Below are 7500 nucleotides of genomic sequence, written 5' to 3' on the forward strand. Positions count from 1 at the left end.
TGGGAGAGTACCATAATTTATGTTGGTGGTGGTGGTGGTGTATCGAGTTGTGTTTGACAAACCCTTTTCATTTCTTATGTTTCCTCATATAGCAATGTAAAGGAACTGTTTTTCAACTATTTAATAGCAAACCACTATATTTTTAAAAAGTGTCTGTTATTTTAAGTTAAAGTTAATTTGGCTAACAATTCGTTTCTATTTAAATGTATGTTGCTTGAAAACTGTGATCTGGTGGCCCTGGATGCAATTTGAGTTTTTCTGTAATTTTGAAAAGTCAAGCCCCACTGTTTGTTACTAATATTGTATCAAAAGGATAACACCATTCTTATCATGGTTATTCTATTGATTCCATTTCAGCATTACTTAAGGTGGCCCTGCAGCTATTCTTGGCACGCACACCCATGTCAAAGTTTGCAACATAAATTTTGGGGCTTTAAAGTGTTGGCTAAGAAACTTTGGGAAATATTTTGTCTTTCACTCGGTGATAATGTTACTTAATTCCATTTACTGGGAATAATATTTTTATTCTCACTGGTGTTTGACTGGACCCCATTTTTTGGACAACAACACTACCAGTAAAAAAAATTTGCTGGCTGGCATACTTTCACTCAATTTCTGGAACCAGCTTATTTTGACTTAATACAAACCATGCCCAAGTTTCGGGGAAATCATTTGAGCAGAAGTTCGGAAGTATTAAGGTCAAAGACATGTAAACTCAACTCTAACATTCACTGGAAGTTTCTATATAATTGAATCTCATTTCCGAAACAGCCATGAACCCAAATTTTGTGAGAAGCTTGCCCCAAAGCTTGCTAAATCAAAGTGGCTAGTCAATTAGTAATCATGCGAACCATAAAAAGCATTAATCCCTAGTTCTCAAAACACTATAAAATGCTTGATAACCTCCTTGAATTTTCAAAGATGCATTTTGCAACAGTATTTGGAAATAACTTTTGTGTCAAAGTCTTTCCACACAAATTGCGCGGTATTGCAATATTTTGGCTACAAGTTTTACTGTTGTGACTCAAAAAGAAATGAAGCACTGTTGTCAGGATTGTAAGCTACTCCCCGACTAATCTCTGGTGAGGCAGAGAAGCAGTTTTATTAATCTATGATTACAAATACAAAATGGCTACTACAGGTACAGGCTGAACCATCTTTTTGCACTTCCTTAATATATAGTTAAAAAGACAATTATTAATAATAACAATAATAATAAATAAAATAACAATAATAAAAACAACAACAACGATCACAACAAAAATAATAACAATAATATTAATGATAATGAGGTGCTTCAGGGCATGAATTATGCCGGTTTCCATTCATGACAGTTGGTTCATCGTATTTGACCAGTAAAAGTGCTTCACTGGGTCTATTTGTCAGAAAAGTGGAGTCTCATCAAAATGTGTGGGCACAATTCGTGGATGTTTAAAATCTTGTGAGGGATGTGCTCTATGACTGATCAATCACCCAATGAATCATTGTTGCAACATCAAAACAAGAAGGCAAGTTTATAAAAAAGTTGTTATGAGCATTTCCGCAAGTGGAAATTTTCTCATGAGTGCTAATGGGCAACAAAAGTCTACTAGGTAGGCAACTAAAAAGACACATGGGGAACCAACAAAAACAGAACTAGTTACCCAAATGGCAAATTAGCAAGAAAGGTAGTGTCGAACACTGCATTAATAGCCGTCAAGCTCATTCTAAGAGCTTTGCGGCATCCAAAAGTTTTCTTTACTCTGCCTCCTCGACTCCTCCACCTCTCTTAATTCATTTATGTTTGCTGTGCCCCAAACCATTGCAGGAAAGAAAGTGAGTGCTTTGAAGGCTGTAAGTATACATGTAGAATACAGTAGGGGCAATTTTACATGTATGGTTTACCAGTTTTGTCATTGAAGTGCTGTTGGTTACTTTGTAAAGGGCACTTCAAAAGATAAGGTTGTTATTTGCTGACACAGAAAGCTCAACTTCCCACAAGCTGTCTTGTTCACAGCTTTTGGGGTTTTAAATAAGAGTCACAACAAAGAATAGAAAAAATATGTGCACTGCGACAAATGCTTAAGTAGCTACATATGACATTGCTTGTATCACTGCCATACATCTATACCTTCACCTATAATATACCACAGAACCTCCCAAACTACCGGTAAGTTGAGAATTTTATTTATATCAATTTTAAAAACAAAATTATGTTGTTCTAGTGGGAACAATGGGTTGTTGACTAGTTTAATGGATACACAAGGATATTAAGCTATGCATTAAAGTGGTAGTGCACAATCACTTCTTCCTTAAGATTTTGAAACTCTATCTACTAAACACTCCCAGTGCTACATTTTAAGCCTTCATAGCAGGGATGAAAAGGAATTAAAAATTAGAAACTGGCTAATTTATCTAGGTTCGAAGAAGTTGTGTTTTGAAAAATAATAGCCAAAACTATAGGCGAATCTTTGCTTACGTGATTGTTTACATTTTTCCTCATTAACATACGACTTTGTGCGTAGAAGGCATCATGCTAGACACGATTTTACTAGAAAAACTTAAAGAGCTTGTGAAACTTAGTAAGTGGTGAAATTCTTGGCTCTTTGGGTGTAATATTCGAGGAGAAATTGGCTTTCAGAAACATCAAAATTTCTGTGTGGCAAAAGCGCTAATGAGCTCATACATTCTTTGTAAAATTTTGAGCTTTTAAACCTCGTCGCACAAAAAGTATTCAATACATCGCGCTCAAATTCCTTGGGACAGTTAATCGTGCTGTGCCCTTTCAATATTCAGTATTATTCTCTTTGTAGCTCCATCAGAAACTGTATCGCTTATGGTAATGAGGCAAATATTGTAAACAAAGATTCTCCTCTAAGTTGGCTTTCTCACATTTGGTTTGCAATTCTTCTTAGTATTGCTGGAGTACTTAGTGTACAAGAAAATACTCATAAGCTAACCAGATATTGAAGCATAATATAAGGAAATAAGCCCTAAAATTCTTGAGAAAGTGCTGCCATTACAGTTAAGACCCATTTACGTACAGGTAACAAACAAATGAACTATTTTGGCAAGACACAACTCTAAAAAAGTTATCACCACATGGTAACTGATACATATCATAGTAAGGGCTGATGCTCACCATCCCTAGTCCCTTCTCTACTAAGACTTTCTTTGGTTTGTGTATGTTTTCCCTCATCCAACCCATGACGATCATCCATTACAGCAAAAACAGAAATTCAAAGCACTATTATTAAACACAAAATCACACAAATGCCATTATATTTGAAGTTACACTGACTGTTTTAAAATAACATGCAGCCTTGTAGATTAAAAGCTGTTCCTCAGTAAAGGGAAATTTAAAAGAAAACAAAATTCAATCAGAAACAACTGCAAGAGTATGACTATCTTATCAAGACCTAGGTTTTTAAAGTCTATTTCAACTAACAATGAAACCAAAACTGAACAGACTGAATCTCTAGTGGCAAAGTTTAGCTGGTGAGAACTACAAATTAGTCATCATATTGACTAAGTGATAAAAGACATCCTTGAGAATAAAAATACAAGTAGATAAACAAACCGTTTTCCCCTTCTTTAATTGTTTTTACATTAAAGGAACAAAAAACCCAAGTATCCAAAAACATGAATCAACTCTCCAGAAGATAACAAGAATGGCAATGTTCCTCACACAAGAGCTGGCACAAAGAGATAATGGCAATGCCACCTAATGGAGACATGACAAGGCATTGGCATGTATCCCTATTACGTACTAATTGGACCAGCTGCATAGGAAAGGCAACCTAGGCAAGCACTTCTTGAAGCAGCCTCACATGATGACTATATACACTGCGTGTCTACAAAACACTGCTTCGTAACAAACAGCTTAAAGGTAGCCAGTCAACAACAGGGGAAAAGAAGAAAAGAAGGACAAACAACCCTGACCTTTACTGGTGATTCCTTAGCACTATATTGCGAACCCTTAAAGTGCAGAATTTTACACGTATTCAATAGCATCAAAAACAAAATCATTACTTGTGGACACAAATTAAGACCTTAAAATCCAACAACTTGAGGAACGCTTTGATTGTATGTCATTTGGATTATTTTAGATTCTTTGGATCATGTGTATTTTGTGCACCCCTCGACCGATATATCGGTCGACATATCGACCGACACTCGACCGAGGTATCGGCCGATATATCGACCGACACTCAACCGATATATCGACCGAGATATGTCGGTCGACATATCGACCGATATATCGGCCGAGATATCAGCCGAGTGTCGGTCGGATACATCGGCCGAGTGTCGATCGATATAGCGGCCGACACTCGGCCGATACGTTGACCGTTGACTGTCGGTGGAATATCGGTCGACATTCGGTGGTATATCGGTCGACTGTCGTATAATATAAGTCAAAAGCTTTGACTGCCAGTGTCAGATGTATAAGTTATGCGCATTTCATCCTTTTTTGGTCAACCTTAAAAATTTCTGAAGCCTTTATGTTCGGATCATTCAGCCGTTGTCAAGCAAGACACCCTCGTGAAATACTGCCAAATACACAAAATACAGTTGACAGGAAAAAAGGACGATGAAGGATAACGAGGTGCTGGAATAGAACTGATGAAAGACAAGCAAGTCTTGAATTTGTCCATGCATCGCACTAATGCTTTTGCTGTTTTTTGATTTTTACATTTCCTTGCATGGAAGAGGGGTTACTGCACGACTTAAAATTTAGGAGAGTTACGCAAGCATTTGACAAAACATTCAAGATAAAAAAAAAATCAAAAAACGCGAATTCACGTTTAAGCAACTTTTTCACATCGCCATAGCTGTTGTGGTATCTGGCCTTCACTGGCGTAGTCCCTATGATTTTTCTGGTATGGAACGGGGCTGGGTTTCAGCCTTGCCCTGTCGTACTTGTTGTTAAATCATTCTACTAAGGCTACGATTGAGTTCGATTGGTTCGATTGAGTACGCCAGGTTTATACAAAGAAGCCTCTGAGAAGCGGGGGGTAGAACAGGGATATCTGCGCTGCTCAGCAGACGTTATTAACCTAGGTTAAATTACGTCTGCGACGCAGGCTAGTCACCAGTATCGGTGCAGTATCGGCGGAATGTCGGTAGCCTATCGATCGACAGGTCGGCCGACAATCAGACAACCACTCTCGGTCGACATATCGACCGACATATCGGTCGAGTGTCGGTCGTTAGGTCGACCGATATATCGGTCGAGGGGTGCACAAAATACACATGATCCGATTCTTTTGCATAAGTTGTTTATTATGTTGTTCCTTATTCTCAAAACTTCATGTATGCCTATCAAAGTTCTTCCAAAAACTGTACCTTTCAGCCACCGCAAAATGTAATGTGGAGTGATAAAAGAAATGAATAGTACTGTACTATTTATAGGACCTGGCAAAATAGGGTAAGACTGGTACATCATATCTCTTTTGCAACCATGGTGACCCAGTTTAATTTATTTTTAGAGACTGTGCTTGGTAGGGAACATTCAGGGAAATGTATTGTACATTTGTTTTCATGATTGTGCCCAGGAGATTACTTTAAGCTTACTTTAAAATCGGTAGAAATCATTCCCAATACTGATAGAAGCAAAGAAATACCAGACAAAATAAAGGCTCGAAAGTTCAAACTGTCACAAGAATGGTAAACTCGATTTCTTGACATCCTGAACTAAAGTCAAATTTCTTGAACTGTAACCAATTTCAATCCTTGCAATCCTGCACTTTATTTCGAAACTACTGTTTTTGCTTTGCTCTATAGCATTTTTTATCCAACTAAGCTGTATGTTTGGTGGCATTTGGCGATGCAAGGTGGTAATAAGCTGAGTGAAAATTTGCTCTGTCGGCATGACAGCGTTTCCTTATGCCCATGACGGAGGCAGATCTTAATGGCAAAATGAAAAACATGACAGTGTGGACTATACAAACTAGTGCCTGCTTAGTTCGTGCCGCTTGAAAGCAACACGATCAACAATACTTAAATTGCTGATGAACATGTCGAAATGGCTTCGTAAACTTGAGCCATTTAAAATTACTCACTCTATTGCTACAAACAACATAATACAACGCACTACACTTCACAAAGCTTCTTACCAACAATATTAAGCTTCAAAGGCAGCTGTAAATGTGTTTCGGAACATGCAGAAAGATCCGGCAAAACACTCTCACGATAGGGTGTCTGGAAAACCCGAATAGCGGTCGAATAGCGAATAGTCGCGAATAGCGAATAGTACGAATAGTGCGAATAATGGCGAACACTCTTGAATAGTGGCGAATAGTGAAGAATAGTGGCAAATAGTAACAAATAGGGTACCCAGTATCTCGCAGTCAACCTCGTAGCAACTTAGGATGGGATTTTTCCGCTAAAAGCACAGACGCTTATCAGGACAAAAGGTCACAGTATCTAAACGTAATTTCTTCTGTTTTAACCGCTGCAAAAGTGTAAATACGTCTTTATTAGGTTATCCTTGTGTTTTCTGTTTTCTTAATGTCGGCGATGGACAGCCTACTAGCCTGAGTCCGGAGAAAAAAAGGTAATAAATTCACTGAAATTCTGTTGCTTATTTAGACAATTAATTAACGCTGGATATTAAATCTAAAGCGGTAACTATTGACGATAGGGTCTAAAAGGGCTGTGACTAAAAGTGGGACGGGGACTTGGGGACTGGGACGTGGGACTTGGGGACTGGGACGTGGGACTTGGGACTTGGGACTCGGGGACGTGGGGACGTGGGACGGTGGGACGCGGGGAAGTGAGGACGCGGGGACGCGGGGACGCGGGGACGCGGGGACGCGGGGACGTGGGGAGACGGGGACACGGGGACGTGGGACGCGGGGACGCGGGGACGTGGGGACGTGGGGACGGGAATCGGGGACGTGGGACCCGAGGACGTCGGGACTCGGGGACGCGCGGTGACTCGAGGGCGTGGGACGTAGGGACTGGAGGACGTAATAAACAAACACCACCTGAGTTTTGCGCTGAATTTGTAAAATACAATTCTCGGCGGTCAAGTAAAAGGTAATATATGCTGGAGAGTTTGTCAGCAGACCAGTGGCTGATGATTGCCAGCGTCCATGGCGCGGCCTTGCCCATTTTACCGTGAGAGCTCTGGGTACAGAATAGTTTCAACGCAGGGGGTCTTAATCGTCGTGGGCAGCCATGGAGGACTTTCCTGGTAAGCAACTGTGTTTTCTTGTCAATCCCTGGACATCCGTGCCGTATCCTTCCTAATTTCGATGCTAATGTTTGCTTCTGGAAAACCGTTGTCCAAAAAATGTATATTTCTTCCATTTTCATTCCTAGAATCTGAAGGTGCAGATACTCCTCGTAATGATCTCGACCTGGAAAGTGAGTGGGAACCGAAGAAAAGTACATGTCAAGAATCCGAAGAAAGGTACATATATTACTCGTTTAGATTCCGATAGGAAGTGAAATGGATCGTTGTTACAAGTAATTTAAGCATAATTGAGTATGATATGCACTATTTGTTTACGAATG

General features: G+C 39.6%; 1 long non-coding RNA gene and 1 pseudogene across 2 annotated transcripts in view; one reads left to right on the forward strand and one right to left on the reverse strand.

Annotated features, from left to right (window-relative positions):
• LOC110060094 (uncharacterized) overlaps positions 1 to 7500 on the reverse strand; it is a 31047-nt gene that overhangs the window by 3036 nt on the left and 20511 nt on the right. Inside the window, exon 2 of the long non-coding RNA XR_016205470.1 lies at positions 3122 to 6163. This is a non-coding gene — a long non-coding RNA (uncharacterized LOC110060094). The remainder of the gene's footprint in view (positions 1 to 3121; positions 6164 to 7500) is intronic.
• Positions 7162 to 7500, forward strand: part of LOC110048179 (uncharacterized) — a 14291-nt pseudogene continuing 13952 nt past the window's right edge. The window contains exons 1-2 of the transcript XR_016204311.1: positions 7162 to 7177; positions 7306 to 7371. The product of XR_016204311.1 is annotated as an uncharacterized LOC110048179 (transcript). The remainder of the gene's footprint in view (positions 7178 to 7305; positions 7372 to 7500) is intronic.

Source organism: Orbicella faveolata, unplaced genomic scaffold (genome assembly GCF_042242905.1).
Source record: "Orbicella faveolata isolate gen_17 unplaced genomic scaffold, um_ofav_v1 contig_12, whole genome shotgun sequence".
Taxonomy (NCBI): Eukaryota; Metazoa; Cnidaria; class Anthozoa; order Scleractinia; family Merulinidae; genus Orbicella; species Orbicella faveolata.